This window comes from Scylla paramamosain, unplaced genomic scaffold (assembly GCF_035594125.1).
Source record: "Scylla paramamosain isolate STU-SP2022 unplaced genomic scaffold, ASM3559412v1 Contig102, whole genome shotgun sequence".
Lineage (NCBI taxonomy): Eukaryota > Metazoa > Arthropoda > Malacostraca > Decapoda > Portunidae > Scylla > Scylla paramamosain.
In genome coordinates, this window is record NW_026973767.1 from 250,001 (window position 1) to 272,500 (window position 22,500).

General features: G+C 42.4%; 2 long non-coding RNA genes across 4 annotated transcripts in view; one reads left to right on the forward strand and one right to left on the reverse strand.

Moving 5' to 3' along the window:
* The window catches only part of LOC135099099 (uncharacterized), a 42,948-nt gene extending 39,090 nt beyond the window's left edge, over positions 1 to 3,858 (forward strand). Inside the window, exons 4-6 of one of the 3 annotated variants that reach the window (XR_010267642.1) lie at positions 42 to 230; positions 1,381 to 1,485; positions 3,713 to 3,858. This is a non-coding gene — a long non-coding RNA (uncharacterized LOC135099099). The remainder of the gene's footprint in view (positions 1 to 41; positions 231 to 1,380; positions 1,486 to 3,712) is intronic. The other 2 variants (XR_010267641.1, XR_010267644.1) reach the window with 2 other exon arrangements.
* On the reverse strand, positions 1,328 to 11,455 carry LOC135099100 (uncharacterized). Its single transcript, XR_010267645.1, has 3 exons — positions 10,688 to 11,455; positions 3,424 to 3,487; positions 1,328 to 1,466 (listed from the first exon to the last, which is right to left on the reverse strand). It is a non-coding gene; the product is annotated as an uncharacterized LOC135099100 (long non-coding RNA).
* Between the last annotated feature and the right edge of the window lie 11,045 nt (positions 11,456 to 22,500).

Sequence of the window (22,500 nt, forward strand, 5' to 3'; positions counted from 1 at the left end):
AATAATAATAATAATAATAATAATAATAATAACACGCACAGGTGGTGCATCACAGCGTCAGACTCACAGAGGATGTGTAGCCGAGGCAATGACACGTGGACGGCGCTGATGGCGGCCAGAACCTCTTGGACGTCTTGGTCACACACGGCCAGGCTGAGCACCCCCAGGTCCCGCCACTCCTGCAGCAGCTGTGTGCCGGCACCACTTAAGTGACCCATGAACCTCTCAAGGTGACTCCTGTAATGGCCGAGTGTTGTGCACCTGTGTGCTGCCTGGACACACACACACACACACACACACACACACACACACACACACACACACACACACACACTACTTATCTGTTTATTAATTTCTTTATTCACTGTTCCATAATAGTATTGATAAAGATAACTCCTCCTCCTCCTCCTCCTCTTCCTCCTCCTTTTCTCGCCTTCCTTCTAGCTCTCCTTTTCCTCGTCTTTTTGTTCTTCTTCCTCCTTCTCTTCATCTTTCTCTTCCTCCTCCTTTTCTCGCCTTCCTTCTAGCTCTCCTTTTCCTCGTCTTTTTGTTCTTCTTCCTCCTCCTCTTCATCTTCCTCTTCCTCCTCCTTTTCTCGCCTTCCTTCTAGCTCTCCTTTTTCTCTTCGTTCTCTTATTCCTCCTCCTCCTCCTCCTCCTCCTCTTCTTCCTACTACATCCCTATCAGCCTTACATCTGTAGTATGTGAACTGATGAAAACAGTAAATTGCAACAATGTAGTGAACTATCTACATATAAATGATTTAATCAATGACTCACAGCATGGCTTCCGAAACAGACGTTCTTGTGTAACTAATCTTCTTGATTTCTTTAATGATATTTTCACCATTTACGACGAAACAAAGGCAGTAGATTTAGTGTATCTAGATTTTCAAGAAGCTTTTGACAAAGTTCCGGCTACTAGCTAAATTGAAGTCATATGGTATAAATGGAAAACTTCTCAATTGGCTGTCTCAGACTGGCTGTCTGAGAGAAAGCAGCGCGTTGTTTTAAATGGTACATTTTCAAACTGGCGAGAAGTTTTAAGTGGTGTACCACAGGGATCTGTGCTCGGCCCTGTTCTTTTCCTTATTTACGTTAATGATATCGATGAGGACCTCACCTGTAAAGTATCTAAGTTCGCTGATGATACAAAAAATAATGAATAAAGTAGTCACGTCAGAGGATAAGCAGCACTGAACTGTGGTTCAGTGCTGCTTTCTTTTGTTTGTTACTCATCCTGCCATAGTTGGCTGTCGAGCCTTGAGGGAGGTTGTCAAGGTAGTCAATGAGGGACTGGCCTGGCGGCGTGGCGGGGGGCGTTCAGCGCGCCGCGCTTCAACACGAAGGTCAAGACGTCCTTGCCTGCGTTCTCCATCAGGAAGATGAGCTTCGCGCGACGGACGCAAACTTTCGGAGCGGCGGCCATGGTGGAGGGCTTGGGACACAGTTCTTCTCGCCAGCAGCCTGCAAAGAAATTTCCCAAGTGAGGAGCAGGGCAGGAGAGACGTGGTTTGCAAGGCTCAGTGCGGGAGGGAGGGAGTTGAGCCTTGAAGTGGCCGGCCTGAGCACCGGGATGTGGGGACAAGACAAAGAGGTGGATGGGAGTAAGAGACACTATGGCACACGGCATGGCACGTGTGTTGTGTCCAAACCATTTGACAAGACAACACGAGGCAAGACTTGACTGTGTGTGTGTGTGTGTGTGTGTGTGTGTGTGTGTGTGTGTGTGTGTGCAAGTAAGTAAGTAATTAAGTAAGTAATCAAGTAAGCAAACCTGTATAAAGTATTTCAAGGTGTACATACAATACACAGTCACGTGAGCCGAGGCTCTCTGACGGTGTATTGTACAGTAGAGCAGAGGGCAGGAGTGCAAACAAATTATAATGTACAACAACATAATGAATTGTATTGTACAGCGGCCGCTACAGAGAAGATAAACACTAATACAAGTGTCTCACACTAACTTAATAATAATAAAATAATGATGATGATAACAATAACAACAAGAGTAGTGATAACAATAATACTAATAACTACACCAACAACAACAGCAACAACAACAACAACAACAACAACAGCAACAATAATAATAATAATAATAATACCAATAAGAATATTATTAGTAACAAATAATAGTAACTAGCATTAATAAACATAATTAATAACTAATACTGGTAACTAGGGCAACAACAACAATAAATACCAACAACAACAACAACAACAACATAATCAACATAATAATAATAATAATAATAATAATAATAATAAAAGTAATAATGATAACAGCAACAAATGCGATGACTGCAATAAATAGCATCAAAATCACAGCTTTTGTTGATGAAGTGGTTACTTTTTAACCTGTTGTTTGTTTGAACATTTTATCAGTTGTAAGAAGAACTTTGTCTATCAAGAGGCAAACTGTTCACAACAGTTTTGGTCCAACTTGTCACACTGTTTGTGAATAATATTGTTGTCAGTATTGCACAAATAAGGTTAACGTTGTTACTTCTCGTGTGAGAAACATTTTCTGCCAATTTGAATATTGCATTATGTCCAAGATTTTGATGTATTAATAACAATGTGAAGTACTTATGAATGAAGGGAAGCCTGCAAATACTGAAGGCTGAGGAAGCTTTGGATGCAGACTCTTTACGGAAAATGTACAGCGAAGAATTTTATTTTGCCGTCTTGTTGCTTTTGTTAAAAAGACGGCCATGTAGATGCCCATGTAGGAAGGCAGTGCATGAGATGTGGGCAGCGTGAAGTACACTGCGTGTCGCCCACTGCTTCACTTGTTACATTACCCACAATTCTTTTTGAAATGCCAGCTGTTTGAGAGACATTTAAACATATGTGTGTGTTTGTGTGTGTGTGTGTGTGTGTGTGTGTGTGTGTGTGTGTGTGTTTGTGCGTGCGTGCGTGCGTGCGTGCGTGCGTGGACCGTACGCATTTTTGGCAATGATTTCTTTGGCGGAAAAGATGCCCACCAGTACACAGTGGAGTGGTCTCCCCTCGTTTCACAGGACGTGGACTCCAGCTTGAAAAGACTCCTTGATAAAGTTCATGACATGTTCAGTATTTGCCTCCCTATTAAGTATATAGATGTTTCACACAAAAGGCTCCAAAACCCACACATTTCTCAAACAGTAATCAACTCGACAAGACCCAAAAATCAGTTGAACAGAGAGCTTCCTAAACCGTAAGCTCCGCCCTCTGTTTCGGTGAGGATATAGACAGGCGGACAGATGTGGATGCAGACAGACAGAGACAGATAGGTAGACAGGTAGATAGACAGATTGTGTCCAGTCTTTGTGGTATATAGTCTTGCCTCGTTAGTGCCTCATTTTCTACTTTCTGAGTGTGTGCAGTAGAAAACACAGTGAAAACAATTACAAGGAAAGAAAAGAGTAAGTGTACTCACCTCAAGAGTGCAGGTGTGTACACTCCGGGAGACGGGAGGAAGGAAGGCGCGAGGCGGGAGGTGCCTGTGGGGAGAGACACACTGTGCTTCATGCTCTTACATTTATACTCCACAAGCACAAGTCTGTATCTGTGTACATCTATCTATCTGTATCTATCTGTATAAACAGAGAGAGAGAGAGAGAGAGAGAGAGAGAGAGAGAGAGAGAGAGAGAGAGAGAGAGAGAGAGAGAGTCATCCAAAAATGTACTCACTGTTTGACTCGCTATAATTTCTTTTTTTTTTTTCAGAAACAGTTGGCCAAAATAATAATGGCAGAAGTAAGACTAAGCTTTGAAGAAAGAACATGTCATAAAGTGTTACTGGAGGCACGAAAATGTCAAAGAAGTGCAAAGACAATTCAGAAGACACTTTGACAGGGATCCACCAAGGTGACGCGCCATTGCTCGCATCACAGCTAACTTTGTACCAGATGGAATTGTTCACGACCTTCATAAGCATGCCTGTGTGGTAGTAGTAGTAGTAGTAGTGGTAGTGGTAGAGGTAGTATTCATGATTTCTCACTACTACTACTACTACTACTACAACTACTACTACTACTACTACTACTACTACTACTACTACTACTACTGTTGCTACTACTACTATGTGAATATTAATATTAATGCCTTAAGAATTGTTGCAAAAACAGTTGCAGTAGTAGCATTTATATTTGTAATAGTAGTAGTAATAGTAGTAATAATAGTAGTAGTAGTAATTGTTGTTATATTGTTATTATGATTGCTATCAATAATATCACACACACACAATAGTAGTAGTAGTAGCAGTAATAGTAGTAGTAAGAGTAGAAGCAATAGTAATTTTAATAATTTAGTATAATTTAATTATTTAATTAATTTTATTTATTTATTTATTTATTTTATTTTATTTATTTTATTTATTTTTTTTGTGGATATGAGTGTGTTCGTTGGTTGAACAAGTCCCTGTATATTAAATAGACTTTTGTGTGTCGCTCAAGTACCGAACGGCCTGGAAACACTGAGCCAAAGGGACGCCGCTCAGCCTGCAGCCAGTGTGGCGGCGTATCTTGTGTGGTGCGCGTGTGTATCGCATTGTGTTCCTCCTCATAGACTTAGTGGTGGTCAAGATAACCAGGATTGGCCAAGCCCTCCCTGAAGTGTGCTACCAGTAGTGTACCAGGTGTGTTGAGTAGCCGCCAGGTGTACAGCCACACGTGTGTTGTGTACAAGTGCATGTTGTGTACAGAAAGATCTCCCCCCTGTTTTATAAGACCCATAATGCCGCTGGCCGGGAAACTACACTTGCCACCATCTCAGACAGGACGCCATCTTGTTGTGTAAGTCCGAGACGCCTCCTATCCCCCCAATCTCTCCCTCCCCACCACCCGCCAGCCACTCCTTCCCACTTCCGCCAGCAGCAGCTACTGGCCGCCCACCAGCCAGCAGCCCCTTCACGGCCACTACCTGCCAGCACGCCTTCCTGCCCTTACCCCCTCCCACTCCTTCCTCCCCTCCCTTCAACCCACTCCTTCCTAACCACCATTCGCCACCCACTCCTGCCAGGCCCCTACCAGCAACCCACTCCTTCCAGCTCCCCGCCTGCCATCCTCCCCTTCCCGCCCCCCACCCACCATCCACTCCTGGTCCCCACCCGCCTCACGCTCCTTTCCCCTTTCCGCCGCCCACACAGGAGCTGCTCTCCTCGCTCCCTCCCCCCCACTCATGACGTCACGGACGGCGGTGACAGTGACTGGCTGGTGTGAACCGCACCTCACACTCGCTCTACCTAAATGCTACTACTACTACTACTACTACTACTACTACAATTACCAGTGCCACTACAATTACTTCTGTTACTACTGCTGCTACTACTACTAATACTACTAATACTAATACTCGTTCTACTTCTACTTCTACTACTAATACTAATATTAGTTCTACTACTACTACTACTACTACTACTACTACTACTACTATTTCGATAACTGTTACTACTACTACTTCTACTAGTACTACTACGACTATTATTATTATTGTTACGACTACTCATACTACTATTTTGACTTACTACTACTACTACTACTACTACTACTACTACTACTACTGCTACTACTACTACTACAACTACTACTTCCTTGCAAGCCTCCCTGTCCGCTTTACCGTCATTCCTTGATTCATATTTTTTTGTATTTTTATTTTTATTTATTATTATTATTATTATTATTATTATTATTATTATTATTATTATTATTATTATTATTATCATTATTATTATTATTAGTGTGTGTGTGTGTGTGTGTGTGTGTGTAGGATTACAGATAAAAATACTATTCATGGATACCGTAATTTATTCACAGAAATAAATAAAAAATCTTACAGTGCACTCTCTCTCTCTCTCTCTCTCTCTCTCTCTCTCTCTCTCTCTCTCTCTCTCTTGTGAGTCAGTCAGCTGTTTTCAAGGTCGCTGGGCCTCGCTGCCCTCCTGCCTGGCTTGTATGATGCCACGTTGCATTTTACAGGAGTACTTTTAATCACCGCAGTAATGTTGTCGTGCAATGCTTGTCAGTAAATTACGTGCTTTTTAATGCCACTTGTCTTGTTATAACACACACACACACACACACACAGTTGTTTGCCTGCTCTCTCTCTCTCTCTCTCTCTCTCTCTCTCTCTCTCTCTCTCTCTCTCTCTCTCTCTCTCTCTCTCTCTCCATCCTCCACCCGTGTATCCTCCTCCTAATAGTAGTAAATCTATTATTATTATTTTTATTATTATTATTATTATTATTATTAGTAGTAGTAGTAGTAGTAGGAGGAGGAGGAGGAGGAGGAGGAGGAGGAGGAGGAGGAGGAGCAGCAGCACCAGTAGCAGTAGCAGAAATAGTAGTAACTGTGGTAGAAATAATAGTAGTAGTAGTAGTAGTAGTAGCAGTAGTAATAGTAGTAGTAATAGTAGTTGTTGTCGTTACCTCCTCCTCCTCCTCCTCTACCTGCCCCTTGCTTCCTGTCATCTCCCTCTCCGCCACGCTCGCAGCAACGTCACGCGACCCGCTAAGGCTGCTTGCCGTCACCCACTGTTGTCTGTTTCCCTCCTTCAAAATTGTGTGTGTGTGTGGCTGCCGACATGAGTGTGCATTGTCACCAACACCATCACTGTTACTTACCGCAACACTCTTTCCTCTTTCACTACAAAGGACAAACAAACTCACACAAAGAACACTCTTTTCTGCCGCCATGGCCTGCTACTACTACTACTAATACTGCTACTACTAATACTATTACGATTATTACTGCTACTTCTACTACTACTACGATTATCACTGCTACTACTACTACTAATACTATTACGAGTATTACTGCTACTTCTACTACTACTACGATTATCACTGCTACTACTACTACTACTACTAATACTATTACGAGTATTGCTGCTTCTTCTACTACGATTATCACTGCTACTACTACTATTACTGCTATAACTACTACTACTACTACTACTACTACTACTACTACTACTACTACTACTACTAACTACTACTACGATTATGACTACTACTAATACTAGTAGTACTTCAACTGCTGTTACTGTTAATACTACTGCGACTACTGCTACTACTACTACTACTACTACTACTACTACTACTACGATTGTGACTGCTTCTACTACTACTACTACTAATACTAGTACTACTACTACTACTGCTGCTACTACTGTTAATACTACTGCGACTACTGCTACTACTACTACTACTATTTCTACTGCTACTACTACTACTACTACCACCACCACCACCACCACCACCACCACCACCACCACCACTACCACCACCACCACTACCACCACCACCACCACCACCACCACCACCACCACCACCATTACTGCTACTACTTCTATTACTACTACTTCTATTACTACTACTCATAATAATAATAATAATAATAATAATAATAATAATAATAATAATAATAATACGAGTACTTCTACTACTGCTACTACTGTCAATACTACTGCGACTATTGGGACTACTTCTGCTATTACTACTACTATTACTACTACTACCACTACTACTACTGCTGCTGCTACTAGTACTGCTACTACTAGCACCACTACCATTACTACTACTACTACTACTACTACTTTTTATGAAGGAAGGACGCTGGCCAAGGGCAACAAAAGTCGAATAAAAAAAAATGCCCATTGAAATGCCAGTCCCATAAAAGGGTCCAAAGTGGAAGCCAAAAATTGAAGGATAAGTGTCTTGAATCGTCCTTCTTGAAGGAATTCAAGTCATAGGAAGGTGGAAATACAGAAGCAGGCAGGGAGTTCCAGAGTTTACCAGAGAAAGGGATGAATGATTGAGAATACTGGTTAACTCTTGCGTTAGAGAGGTGGACAGAATAGGGGTGAGAAAAAGAAGAAAGTCTTGTGCAGCGAGGCCGCGGGAGGAGAGGAGGCATGCAGTTAGCAAGATCAGAAGAGCAGTTAGCATGAAAATAGCGGTAGAAGACAGCTAGAGATGCAACATTGCAGCGGTGAGAGAGAAACTGAAGACAGTCAGTTAGAGGAGAGGAGTTGATGAGACGAAAAGCTTTTGATTCCACCCTGTCTAGAAGAGACTAGTACTACTACCACCACCATTACTACAGCTGCTACTACTACTACTACTACTACTACTACTACTACTACTACTACCACCGTTGCTACTACTACTACTACTACTGCTACTACTACTAATACCACCACTAGAACTATCACTACTACCACCATTACTACTACTACTACTGCTATTATCACCACCATTGCTACTACTACTACTACTACTACTACTACTACTACTACTACTACTACTACCACCTCCATTACTACTTCTGGTACTACTACTACTACAACCACCACTACTACTACTACTACTACTACTACTACTACTACTACTACTACTACTACTACTACAACTGCTACTACTACTCGTACCACCACCACTACTACCACTACCACTACTATCCCTAGCACCAGTGCCTGTATAATAGTCATCAGGTGTCACGGTGTGATGAGAGGAAGCCTTAAAAAGGAAAAACAAGTGTCTGTGTGGCAGCTTCGGCCTGACACACTGAGGCAGAGTCAGACACCTGCACAGTGTGAATACAGTGTGTGTAAGGCAACGCCAATAAACACTTCCTTGCCTCTTCACACACACACACACACACACACACACACACACACACACACACACACACACACACACACATATTGTCATAAAATATATTTTTTATAGAAATAGTTTTTGTTCATGGATTTACTGGAAGAGTATTGCGATGAGAACGTGTAGGAGAACCACATGTCCACACACGCAGAGAGAGAGAGAGAGAGAGAGAGAGAGAGAGAGAGAGAGAGAGAGAGAGAGAGAGAGAGAGAGAGAGAGAGAATGCAAACCATCACTAATATAGTATTTAGGTTAATTCAGTATTTCTTTAGTTAACGTTCAAATACCACATTATCTGTAATTCATTGATTTGCAAGATGGCCGCCACTCACTCCTTATCGAGCACCAATATTGTGAGTAGCGACAAGTGGGAGATGGGACGCCATTTTGTTCCCAGGCAAACGCCGCGCGCCCCCTCGCTGCCAGCCGTGCCTGCTCTCATGTCTCTCTCTCGTGTTGAAGACACCTATTGTACAGTAAATACTGGCCCATACTTTCTCTCTCTCTCTCTCTCTCTCTCTCTCTCTCTCTCTCTCTCTCTCTCTCTCTCTCTCTCTCACACACACAAACGTAAATGAGAAAGAGAGAGTGGGGAAGCAGAAAGAAGTGAGAGCGGAGGAGGAGTAAGACGAGAAGGATAAGGAAAAGGAGGAGGAAGAGGAGAAAGAGGAGGAGAAGGAAAAAGGGGAGGAGGAGGAGTAGGACGAGGAGAAGGAAAAGGAGGAAGAGGAGGAGGAGGAGGAAGAGGAAGAAGAAGAGGAAGAGTAAGACGAGGAGAAAGAAAAAGAGGAAGAGAAGTAGGACGAGGAGAAGGAAAAGGAAGATAAAGAGGAGGAGAAAGATGAGTATGAAGAGAGGCAAAGAAGGAAGAGGAGGAAGAGGAGGAGTAGAGGAAAAAAAATAGTAGGAAGAAGAAAGAGAGAGAGAGAGAGAGAGAGAGAGAGAGAGAGAGAGAGAGAGAGAGAGAGAGAGAGTGGAAAGTTGATAGATTCATGGTTCCTCTGGTCTCTCTCTCTCTCTCTCTCTCTCTCTCTCTCTCTCTCTCTCTCTCTCTCTCTGTTATTGCTTTAGCACTACTACTACTACTACTACTACTACTATTACTGTTACTACTACTACTACTACTACTACTACTACTATTATCGAATAAATAGATTAATGCATAATACATGCAATAGTAACAATCAAAACAAACAAAAGGGCCAAATGACATGAATAAATAAATAAATAAATAAATAAACAATAAAACACAAAGAGAACAGACAACCGCCATCACCATCATCACCACCACAAGCACCACCACCATCACGACCCAAGCACCAATACCTGTCTCACTGCTCACCTTAATATAAGTATTTTCTCCCCCACACACACAACCAACTTGCCTGAAACCAATATTCTCAATCACTAAACACAACCACCACCACCACCACCACCACTGCCCTCGTTCGGAAGTATGTGTGTGTTCGGCTTCTTGACTTTGGCTTCGTCTTCGTCTGTTTATAAGAAGCGAGGCCGGAGTGTATGGAGAAGGATGAAGGAAGGGGAAGGATGGGGCAGGGAGGTTAGGAAGCGTGGGACACAAAAGGATACTGAGGATATTGGGGGGTGGGTAGGGGGATGAAGGATATTAGGAAGGCAATGTTATTTTGGCAAGGAGGAGAAGGAGGAGGAAGAGGAAGGAGGAGATAAAAATGTAAAAGGGATGAGGAGTAAACGGGTTAAAGGAGAGGAGATATGAAGGAAGAAGTGATGGAGGAATATGCTGAAGGAAAGGTTGAAAGAAGGAAGGAAGGAAGGAAGGAGGAAGCAAAGTTATTGATTTTTTTCTTTGTCCTCTTTGTTTGACATTCTTTTTTTTCTCTCTCAGCGATCTATTTTCTTTAAGAACTCTCTTAAATATTTACTACACACCGACACACTTGAGAGAGAGAGAGAGAGAGAGAGAGAGAGAGAGAGAGAGAGAGAGAGAGAGAGAGAGAGAGAGAGAGAGAGAGAGAGAGAGAGAAGGGCACTCCAACACCCATCATTACTTCTCTACTTACTCTTCTTTCTTCTATAGCGCTTTCCTCCTTCTCCTCCTCATCTCCTTCTCTCGCGCCTTCTTCTATTTTTCTTTCTCCTCCTCTGGCTTTTCCTTTTACTTCTCTTCCTTTTCTTCCTCTTCGTATAACCTTACCACCACAACCGCCGTCGCCACCACTACCGCCGCCGCCCAGCTGATGGTCCTGTCCCGAGCTAAGGACGGTCACCAATGATTACTCGTTTCTGGGACAATCTTGAACCGCGTGTTTGCTCGCTTCATCAGGTTACTGTCCCCCTAACGAGACTGTCCCCCCAGACCAGACCAGCCTTTCGTCTTACCAGCTCCTCTCCTCTAACTGAATGTCTTCAGCCTCTCTCTCTTCCCCGCAATGTCGCATCTCCTGCTATCTTCTATCGATATTTTCTCGTCAACTGTTCTTCTGATCTTGCTAACTGCATGCCTTCCATCCTCCCGCGCCCTCGTTGCACACGACTTTCTACTTTTGCTCACCCCTATTCTGTCCACCTCTCTAATGCAAAAGTTAACCAGTATTTTCAATCTTTCATCCCTTTTTCTGGTAAACTCTGGAACTCCCTGCCTGCTTCTGTATTTCCCCCTTCCTATAAATTGAATTCTTTCGAGAGCGAGGTCTCAAGACACTTCTCTCATTTGTGTTAAACTTTTTTGGCTCTTTCTTTTCATAGGTATATATTTTGTTGCCTTTGACCAGTGCCCCTCTTGCATAAAAAGTCCCCTTCTCTATTACCTCCCTGGAAACTGACTTCGATTCTCCCATCTCTATCCCTTCCCCACGAGCCCCACCACCCCCACTCTCTCTCTCTCTCTCTCTCTCTCTCTCTCTCTCTCTCTCTCTCTCTCTCTCTCTCTCTCTCTCACCAGGACGGTCCCAGGAGAGCAGAGTAGGTCATGTTTTGTTACAATCAGTGGTATTTACTTCCTTCCTCTGATGCTGATGGGGAACAAAAGTGTCCCTCGATGTATTTTTCCCGTGGTGTCTAATTGGCGATGGGGAAACAAATCAGTAGGGAAGGGAAAAAAAAACTAAGGAAAAGTTGAACTGATTAATTGACGGAGGGAAGAAAAGAGGGATGAAAAAGGTTTAGGAGAAAGAAAATGGGTAAGGAAGGAATACTTAGGACAATGAGGGCAGATGATGGAGATGAGAGAAGCTTGTGTGAGGGATCAGAGAAGGAGGAAATGGGAGGGAATGGAGGAAAGAAGGATGGGACAGGGAAGAAAGGACGTAAGAAAAGAAGGGAATGAAGAAAAAAGGGGAAGATAGGAAGAAAAGGGTATAGAAAAGGAAAATAATATAGACAGGAGGGAAAATACAAGAAAATAATAAAGAAGAGAGGAAATGGAGAAAAGATGAATGGAAGAGGGAGAAAAGGTGCAGAGAAGAGAGAAAATGGAGAAAAGAAGGAAAAGACAGGAAAAAAGTGCAGAAGAAAGGAAGGGGACGGAGGAAAGAACTGGGACAAGGAGGAATGGGAAGGAAAAAAGGAAAGAGGAATGGGGCAAGGAGGAAAGAGTTTAGGAAGGGAAGGGAAGGAAAGAAAGAGAAGGAGAGAAGGATGGGATGGGAAAAAAAGGTTTGAGAAGAGTTTCAGACAGATAAAAGAAAAATTTTAAAACTTATTAAACAATGCATATGTAAATTTAAGTTTCTCTCTCTCTCTCTCTCTCTCTCTCTCTCTCTCTCTCTCTCTCTCTCTCTCTCTCTCTCTCTCTCTCTCTTGGTGCAAATTAAATGCCGTTTAATGAAATCGCCAATGATTGCTTATCTTGAGACCATTACTCTCATTTTATGCTCGAGTAAAAAAAAAAAGAAAAAGAAAAGAAAAAAAGCTTAATTAGAAAAGTTTGCTGCTCATAACAGACGCTTAAGGCTTGTTCATTCTTTAGACCAAGTTATCTTTGGCAAATCTGTTTTTCATGGCGTTAATTAAACTTTTTTATTTTATTTTATTTCCTGGGGGTGCGTGTGAATGACTTAAACACACACACACACACACACACACACACACACACACACACACACACACACACACACACACACACACACACTTTATAGACAAAATGACGAATCACATACTGCAAAATACACGAGTAACAAAATTTATACAAATGAATAATAAAGAAAGTAACACATAGAACTGAAACACATATCTGTCTGTCAATTGTCTAAATAAAACTACAATGTCATTTTTTTTTTTTAGGTAGAGAAATAGGAGACCTGAAAGGAAGAAAAAAAGAAAAAAAGAAGAAAATAATGATAATAATAATAATAAGAAGAAGAAGAAAAACTCAATTCTTTCCTGTATGATTGAACTTTCCAAGAACGACAAACGGAAAACACTCATTTAACACTCAACGTGAACCTTAAGTGTCGGTCTGTGTGTCTATCTGTGCGTGCGTGTGTGTGTGTGTGTGTGTGTGTGTGTGTGTGTGTGTGTGTGTGTGTGTGTGTGTGTGTGTGTCTGTTTGAAAGGCGACAATCATCCATCATCTCCACGCTTCAGACAAACGGATGACTTGACAAGCCTTTCTGATTGGGAGAGCGAGGGCCAGAGTCAGGGAGGCGAGGAAATATAATGACAGACGACCAAGAGGAGGAGGAGGAGGAGAGAGGAGGAGGAGGAGGAGGAGGAGGAGGAGGAGGAGGAGGAGGAGGAGGAGGAGGAGGAGGAGGAGAAAGAGGAGGAGAGGATGGAAAAAAACTATCAGTTTTCTCAGATTTTTCAGTGACGTTTTACAACTTCAACTCCTCCTCCTCCTCGTGGTCCTCCTCCTCCTCCTCCTCCTCCTCCTCTTCCTCGTAACTAGCCGCCATTTTAACCACTAAGAGAGAGAAAGAAAAAAATACTTCAACACAAAGCCTTTCACTGATCTATTCTCTTCCTCGTCCTCTTTCTCCTCCTCCCCCTCCTCCTCCTCCACCTCCTCCTCTTCTTTCTCCTCCTCCTGCTCTTCCTCGCGTTGTTTGAAGAGCCGTGCAGACGGACACTCAATGAGATAAGAAAAGGATGTCTTGGACTTTTTCTTCCCGAGTCTTTTTCTAAACCCTCCTCTGTGTGTCCTTCTCTCTGTCTCTCTTTCTTTCTCTCTGTCTATCTGTCCGGCTGGTTGGTTATATTGCTGGAGAAGGAGGAGGAGAAGGAGGAGGAAAAGGACGAATACAAAGGAATACAAAGAAAGTCCAAACAGCAACAGAGCTCCTTACTAAACTGTTTCGGTAACTATTCTACGCTATTAGTGGGAGAGACAGGATAATACAGAGGCTCCTCCCCACCACTCTCATCACTCTAACCAATACTGCCCAGAAAAAAAAAAAATGTGCATAGGAAAACCACATGAATTTGAGAGGAAAGTAATAAAGAATTAAGTCTAAGAGGAGGAGGAGGAAGAGGAGGAAGAAGAGGAAGAGAGAGATAGAGAGAGAGAGAGATAAAAGCTACTCCAATTTCACTTGTTAATTGTTAAGTCTGTAAAGATATGTAACAGGAGGAAATGAGAGGCAAGGGGGGGAGGGAGGAAGGTAACAAGAGAGAAATTAGAAGAAAGGAAGAGTAAAAAAAAGAAAGACAGGTAGGAAAAGAGGATGAGAGGCAAAGAAGAGAAGGAAGAGTAAGTAGAGAGACAGGTTAGCAGAGAGAGAGGAGGATAATATGAGAGAGAAGTAGAGATAGGCAAGGAAAGGGAGTAAGAACAGAAAGGAAGAACGGAAAACAGAACAGGAGAGATAAGCAAGGAAAGGAAGATAAAGAAGAGAAAGGAAGATAATAAAAGTGAAATTAGAGGTAGGCAAAGAAAGGAAGGGTAAGGAAAGAAAGGAAGAAAGGAAAAGAGACAGGAAAAATAAGCAATGGCAGGAAGAGTAAGAAGAGAGAGGAAGATAAGAAAATATAGAAATTAGAGGTAAGCAAGGAAATGAAGAGTAACACAAGAAAGGAAGAAAAGAAGAGAAATGAGAAGAGGTTAATCAAATAAAGAGATAGATAAAAATAGATAGATAGATAGATAGATAGAGAGAGAGAGAGAGAGAGAGAGAGAGAGAGAGAGAGAGAGAGAGAGAGAGAGAGAGAGAGAGAGACACAGCTAATCATGGAGAAAGAATAGGAAAGGGAGTAGCAAGATTTCCACAGCCTTTCGTTCAAAATCATCCTAATTAAACGCTGCCACTTTGCCACTTAAGCAGTCAAGAGGGGAAACTGACGGACGGAGCTTTTAAACCTCTCAACTCCCCGCCACTTCAAGTCACACGCGTCGCAGGTCAAACGTAGCAAATCAAGTGGAAGCGAGGCCCTTTGCACCAAATCACTTGACCTCCATCACACGGACGCAAATGAAGGAGTTAAACAGACAAAAAAAAAAGACCAGAATCTATTAGTCGGAACTTGAAAGGCTGAAGGCTAAACATAGACGCACCTTTGACTGGGCCACTGCGACACTGCCTCTCCCAGTAATCAAGATGAGAACGGGAGGGAGAGAAGTGCAAGGAGACGATGAGGAAACCGACACGTGGATGGGAGGCTGGGGAGAGAGAGTAGGGTAGCATTGGTGTGTTGGGTATTAGTACGAGACAAAAAAATGAGGAAAGACAGGCGTGTGGAGTGAGTACGAGTGACTGAAAGACTAGGAGGGGTTGGGGAGTGTCTGGAGATGGTGGAGATGAACAAGGAGTGACAGGGTTTGACAGGGAGTGACTATAGGAGTGCTTTGGAGTGAAGAGGAATGAAAATGGGAGTGATTTTGAGTGTTTTGGAGTGACGAGGTATGAAAATGAGAGTGATTTGGAGTGTTCTGGAGTGACGAGGTATGAAAATGAGAGTGGCTGGGAGGCTTCTGGAGTGAGGAGTATAAAAAGAATATGAGTAATGCTCTACAAACGGTTTACAAATAATAATTAGTTTCCTATAGAGGATTATTTGATTTTATAAAATAATTGAATATTTCAAACATAATATTGTTAAAGGAAAATAACATAATATAGAATTAACGCTTAAAAAATTCTAGCCAATAAAATTTAAAAAGTTATTACATACCAAAACTATGAAATAATAAAAGATAAAACTAACTAATAAAACTAACCTAATTAAAAAAAGTTACTTATTGTTAATCAACGACTTAAAAATACAAAAATATAAAATAAATAAAACTGCCTACATAGCTAAAAGTCATAAAAATGATAACACAACACTTGACTAAAATAATATCACACAAAACGATCGACATGCCCATGATTTTGCATACAAGTGTGTTAGCCACATTTGCCAAAAATAAGTTAGTGGTATATATATACGAGTATATATATATATATATATATATATATATATATATATATATATATATATATATATATATATATATATATATATATATATATATATATATATATATATATATATATATATACAGAGAGAGAGAGAGAGGAGAGAGAGAGAGGAGAGAGAGAGAGAGAGAGAGAGAGAGAGAGAGAGAGAGAGAGAGAGAGAGAGAGAGAGAGAGAGAGAGACGAATAAAAGTATTTCTTAACCTGAAAAGAAAGAAAAAAGCAAACATTAGATGTGTGCAGTGTGTCATCCTTCGTGGCTTACCCAATGTTTCCTGACGGCGACGCGCGAGGCAGGCGAGGAGAGAACCAGAGATGAAGGGAAGGATGTCGTGTGAGGGGAGGGAATGTTTCTGTTGCTACTGCTGCTGTTGTTGTTATTGTTGTTGTTGTGTTGGTTATGTGTTGTACTGGCCTAACAGGACACCCGCGTAAGCTCAGTAACACAGTCAAGCCACACAGACGGCGGTGTGCCCTTTGCTGTAACACTTCGGAACCTACAAGGCGGTGGTTTGGATTCAGTTTTGCTTTTCCTGGGTTTTGTTTGCGCGTCTGCAAACAAAGGCCACGAGAAGCAAAGGTGTGAATCCAAACGACTGCTTTGTAGTGATGCGCTCCGTGTTAGAGCAGAGGCGACGCCCTCACTGTGACTGACCGCTGGCGTCCTACGAGGCCTGCACGCAACACACCACCTGCACAACAACAACAACAACAGCAACAACAACATCTACCACTACTAGCAGCAGCAGTAGCAGTAGCTGTAGCTAGGAGTTCAGGACTGGCGCGTGGCCGTAAGGGGAATCTTCCTTTGAGGGAAGAGCAGCAGGTGACCTGAAGTCTCATGGCCTCATGGCCTGGGCTGTCTTGTTCATGCTCAGCCTGAGGGCCTGACCTGTCACAGACCTGCCCTCAATGACTTGGCGGCGTGGTTGGCAGGGTGGTTGGCGCCACCCTCAACCCATATACCCACCATTGCAGAACATGGCGGCGAGGGACTGCTGCTTTCACTTCACCTTGCCTCCTGCAGGGCTGAAGTAAGGCACAGCCTGGTGTGCTGTAGCGGTGCACGTCAGCACCTGCACGAGGGCGGCCAGCGCCACCTGCCTCCTGAAGACGGCCACCCCGTTCGCCACGCAGCGCACAGTGACGGGGGTCTGCCGTCCTCCCCAGCAGCCCAGGCCCATCTTGGCTACCTGGGCAGGACTGAGGGTTCCGCTCCCCCCACTGGAGAAGGTGAACGAAGCACTGCGGCGCAGCACCCGGCCTGGGAGGGGACAGCCGCACACTCGCTGAGTCACGGGGCAGCCTCAGCCGCGCGGGGACACGCAGACAGTTGTTCTGTTGTTTCGTTGTGACGTCTGTCCGAAAAAGAAAATCCTGCTGCGTTGTGGTTCAGCGCTGAACAAATTTCATGGATGGAGTGAATGAATGAGTGTGACATCATGGTGACTCCCTCACCTGCACACACACCTGAGGGCGCCACAGTGAGGCTGTGACGCACACGCCGCGCACAGAGAGAAACAGAAAGAGAGAGAGAGAGAGAGAGAGAGAGAGAGAGAGAGAGAGAGAGAGAGAGAGAGAGAGAGAGAGAGAGAGAGCCAAGGGACAGCGAAAAAAAAACAGAAAAAAAGGAAAAAGCCAGGAAAACGAAAAAGGAAAAAAAAAAAAAAGGGAAAAAGGGAAAAAAAAAAAAGATGTAGGAAACGAAGCATTTTTCCACCACACGAGCGCAAAGAATGAAGACAAAATATCCGTCCATTTTATATCATTAACCTAACCACGCTGGCCTGCCCTAGATAGTGGCTAAATTTACCGTTAATGTATAGTACTACACATCCATTGTATTACCTCCTGCACTTTACTACTAACCTACACCCTCCCTGGTACCGCGGCTAGTGTAAACAAAGGCCACACACCGCCAAGGCCTCGTCCTCTAAATATTTAAAACGATCTCCCAAAACCTGCTTCTTTTTACGTGCAGTAGACGAATGGTATAAAAAGATTGCATAAGGGAAGCCATAAGGAAAATGTTTTGGCAGAATGCTATAGTGTTTTTGCTTGGTGTAATGGAGAGCTATTTTCTTTCTCCCTCTTCCTCTAAATACTTAACACGATCTCCCAGAACTTGCTATTTATTTATTTATTTATTTTTTTTTAAGTACAGCAGACGAATGTTATAGAAAAAATGACATAAGAGAAGCCATAATGGAAGAATGGTGTAGTTTTGTTGCTTGGTGTAGTGGAGACGAATTATTGGTAGTTTTTCTCCCTGTGGCTTCTGTTCGAACAAAGAAGATCTGGTATAGAAGAGTTGCATTAAGAGAAGCGAATAAGGAAAACGTATTGGTAAAATGTTATAGTTTTGTTGCTTGGTGTAATGTTGTTTTTTTTTCTTTGTCCTTTAGCATTTATGTGGAAGCGTGCACTAGAGAGATCAGTTGTTGTAAGTGTGTTGTAGTAAGAGCGTGTTGTAGTAAGAGTGTGTTGTGGTAAGAGTGATTTGCAGTAAGAGTGTGTTGTAGTAAGAGTGTGTTGTAGTAAAAGTGCGTAGTTGTAATGATAAGGGAAGCGTATTGAGGGAAGATTATATAGACAAACTAGACGAAAAAAGATTAGACATATTAAACAAAAATAGGGAAATTAAACAAAACAAAAATTAGACAGTGAACAAAAGATTTGACAAGTAAAATAAAAGAATAAACATAAAACAACAAATAAAACAGATAAAACAAAAGATTAGACATATTAGACAAAAGATTAGAGAAATCAGACAAAAGAGAATTAGACAGATTAGACATAAGAAGAACAGACAGATGAGACAGAAAATAATTAGATAAATTAGACAAAAGAAGATTAGACAAAAAAAAAGATTAGGCAGATTACACAAAAAATAGACAAATTAAACAAAAGACGATTAGACAGATTAGACAAAAGGAGATTAAACAGACTAAACAAAAAAAAAGATTAAAGAGATTAAACAAAAGAGGATTAGACAATTAGACAAAATAATAGACAGATTAGAGAAAAGATTAGACGGAGTGGACAAAAGATTAGACAAATTAGACAAAATAAGATTAGACAAAAGTACACATACGGATGACGGCTGAAAATATGTAAAGTACCTCCATACAGACACTGCCACGTGAAGACCTAAGAACTTGAAGCAACTTCCCTAATTTTTTACGTTCTCATGTTCACCTAATCTCTCTCTCACATATCATCCCTCGACCTGATCTAATTTTAATCCAATCCAATCCTATTCAGCCCTATCCTATCGCATCCAGACCCCCAGTGAGGTCTTCCCAGTCCTTAACCCCCCCCCCTCACTTGCACAGCCAGCCCTTGGGAAATCAGGGCTAAGGGACGACTGTAGGAGAGTCTTCTTATGGTACAGTAGGAGGTAGAAATCCTACTCTCTCTCTATCTCTTTCTCTCTCTCTCTCTCTACTCTTTCCCCCTGATTTCTCTCTCTCTCTCTCTCTCTCTCTCTCTCTCTCTCTCTCTCTCTCTCTCTCTCTCTCTCTCTCTCTCTCCTCCGTCCTAATCTTTCGCCATTCTTCTTATTTTTTTCCTATTCTCACTTTCCTTGTTTCTCTCTCTTTTCCTACTCTTGTTTTTGTGCATTCTCTCTCTCTCTCTCTCTCTCTCTCTCTCTCTCTCTCTCTCTCTCTCTCTCTCTCTCTCTCTCTCTCTCTCTCTCTCTCTCTCTCTCTCTCTCTCTTGTTACCTCTCATTTCCTCCCTTCACATATCTTTACAGCCTCTGGCCCCTCCTTTCCCCCTCCTCTCTCTTTTCTACACCTCTTTCCCTCTCTTTCACACATCTTCATATTCTGTCTTCCCTTCCTTCCCTCCTGTCCTTATCTCCCTCCCTCCCTCCGCCCATCCTTCATATGTTTATCTCCTTTCCTTCCCTCCTTCACACATTGTTATCTTCCTCCCTCCTGCATCCTCTCCTCCTCTCCTTCTAACTTGACGCGTAAGGAAAAAGAAGGAATGTATTATTATTATGCTGGGACGAACATTTTTAAAACTTCTTTCTTTTTCTTCAGTTCTTCCGGTTTTTTTTTTTTTCTTTTTTGGTTCATGTTTTCATTTCATTCGTAATATTATCGTTATTGCTATTTTTGTTATTCATTATTGTTATTATTACATGTTGTCGTGATTATCAAAACGGCTTCACCATCACAAACGACAACAACAACACCAACAACAACAATAACATCAACAACAATAACCGGTACCCCTCCTATATAAAAACAAAAGCAACAACAATTACTACTACTCTTACTACTACTACTACTACTACTACTACTACTACTACTACTACACTACTACTACTACTACTACTACTACTACCACTCCTACTACCACTCCTACTACTACTACTACTACTACTACTACTACTACTACTTCTACTACTACTACTACTACTACTACTACTTTTACTACTACTACTACCGCCACTACCACTACCACCACCACTACTACTACTACTACCACTCCTACTACTACTCCTACTACTACTACTACTACTACTACTACTACTACTACTTTCACTACTACTACTACTTTTACTACTACTACTACTACCGCCACTACCACTACCACCACCACTACTACTACTACGTAGCTACTACTACTACTACTACTACTACTACTACTACTACTACTACTACTACTACTACTACTACTACTGCTGCTGCTACTACAAATAGCATAAGAAAAATTAGCAGCAGAAAATAAAAATTCGCAGCAGAAGAGAGAGAGAGAGAGAGAGAGAGAGAGAGAGAGAGAGAGAGAGAGAGAGAGAGAGAGAGAGAGAGATTGTTGTTTTCCATCTTATTATGATTTCTTGCACGCCATCACGCTTCCTTGCACCTACTTTTCTCCCTCCTCCTCCTCCTCCTCCTCCTCCTCCTCCTCCTCCTCCTCTTCCTCTCTTCCCTCTCCTCCTCCTCCTCCTCCTCTTCCTCCTCTTCGACACAACACGGCTGCCTCATCATTCAGGGAGCGGCGCCCCCACCTTAGGAAACCCTAGATATGACCACGAGAGTACTGATACGGGTGGGAGGAGAGGGGAAAGATGGGGGGTGTGAGAGAGAGAGGGAAGTGCTTAAGGGAGCGAGGAGGGAGAAGGGGAGAGGTAGGAGTAAAAAATATGTTTGTTATTCTCTTCCACTGCTGAAGGAAGGAGGAGGAAGGGAAGATGGAGGACGAAGAAGGAGAGGAAGAGAGAGAGATGGAGGAGCAAGGAGAGAAAGGGTGATGTGGGAGGAAGGAGGGAAGAGAACCGTAAGTAGGTGGAGGAAAAGATTGGTAGATTTTTCTTTATCTTTTTCTCGTTCTCTTTCGTTTGTCTGCTTCCCTGTTGATTAACTTAGTGCTCTCTCTCTCTCTCTCTCTCTCTCTCTCTCTCTCTCTCTCTCTCTCTCTCTCTCTCTCTCTCTCTCTCTCTCTCCCTTATATATATACCATTCACTCACTTTTCGTTTTGTGATCTTTTGTCTCACATTCTACAATTCTCATTCACTTTCTTTCTATCTCCTTCACTGCTTTTGCTCTACATTTTGTCTCTCCTTCAGTCCTCCTTTCCTTTATTTTTTTTCTCTCTTTCAATCCCTCTTTATCATATTTCTTTAATTTTCATATTTTTCATTCTTTCTTTTTTTCTTTTGCACATGTCTGGTATCTCTTTGTAGATTACCTCCTTTTCTTTCCTCCCTCCTTCTCTTCCCTCCGTCTCACCATCTTCCCTCCCTCCTGTCCCTGAATCTTCCTGTACGTTCTCCCTTCTCTCCCTCCCTTCCCTCTCTTTCTTCCCTCTCTCCTTCTCTTCTCTCCCTGCTTCCTGTCCTTCCTTCCCCTTCCTTCCGTCCCTCCTTCATCATTCTCTTTCTTCCTTCCTTCTTCCCTTCTTTCCTTTACGTCCCTCCCTCCCCCTTTTCTTCCCTTCCTTCTCTCTATCCTATCCTTACATCTTTCCTTTTCGTCCTCCCTCCCGCCGTTCCCTCCTTGGATTTGCGACTCCCAGACCACAACAGGCGCTGCAAATGTCACACTACGAGCCGAGAAAACCTAATGATACCAACTTCTGAAGGAGTTTTCGGTCCGTTCTGTTCGCTGGAAACTTCGTGGAATCTGTTCTTGCTTACAAAACACTTCACTCTTCCACTGTTCGTCCTTTCTTCTTCCCCGAACTTCCAACTACAAAGTCGTAACTCGTAACTCTTTCTCACGACCACTTCATGTTACTAATCACTCGCTAATTCGTCGTAAACTTGTGTGTTTCTTCGTATTTTGTACTTTGTGGTTTTCTTTATTTAATCTTTTTCTCTCTTTCGTTCTTTTTTTCTTTCTTGCTTTTTCCCGTTCTTTGTTCATAGTTTTCTGGCTCTCTTTCCTTCTTTTCTTTGTTGTCAGTTTTTTGTTTTTCTCCCTATCCTTTCTTCAAAATTTTTGTCCCCTTTTGTGTTTTTC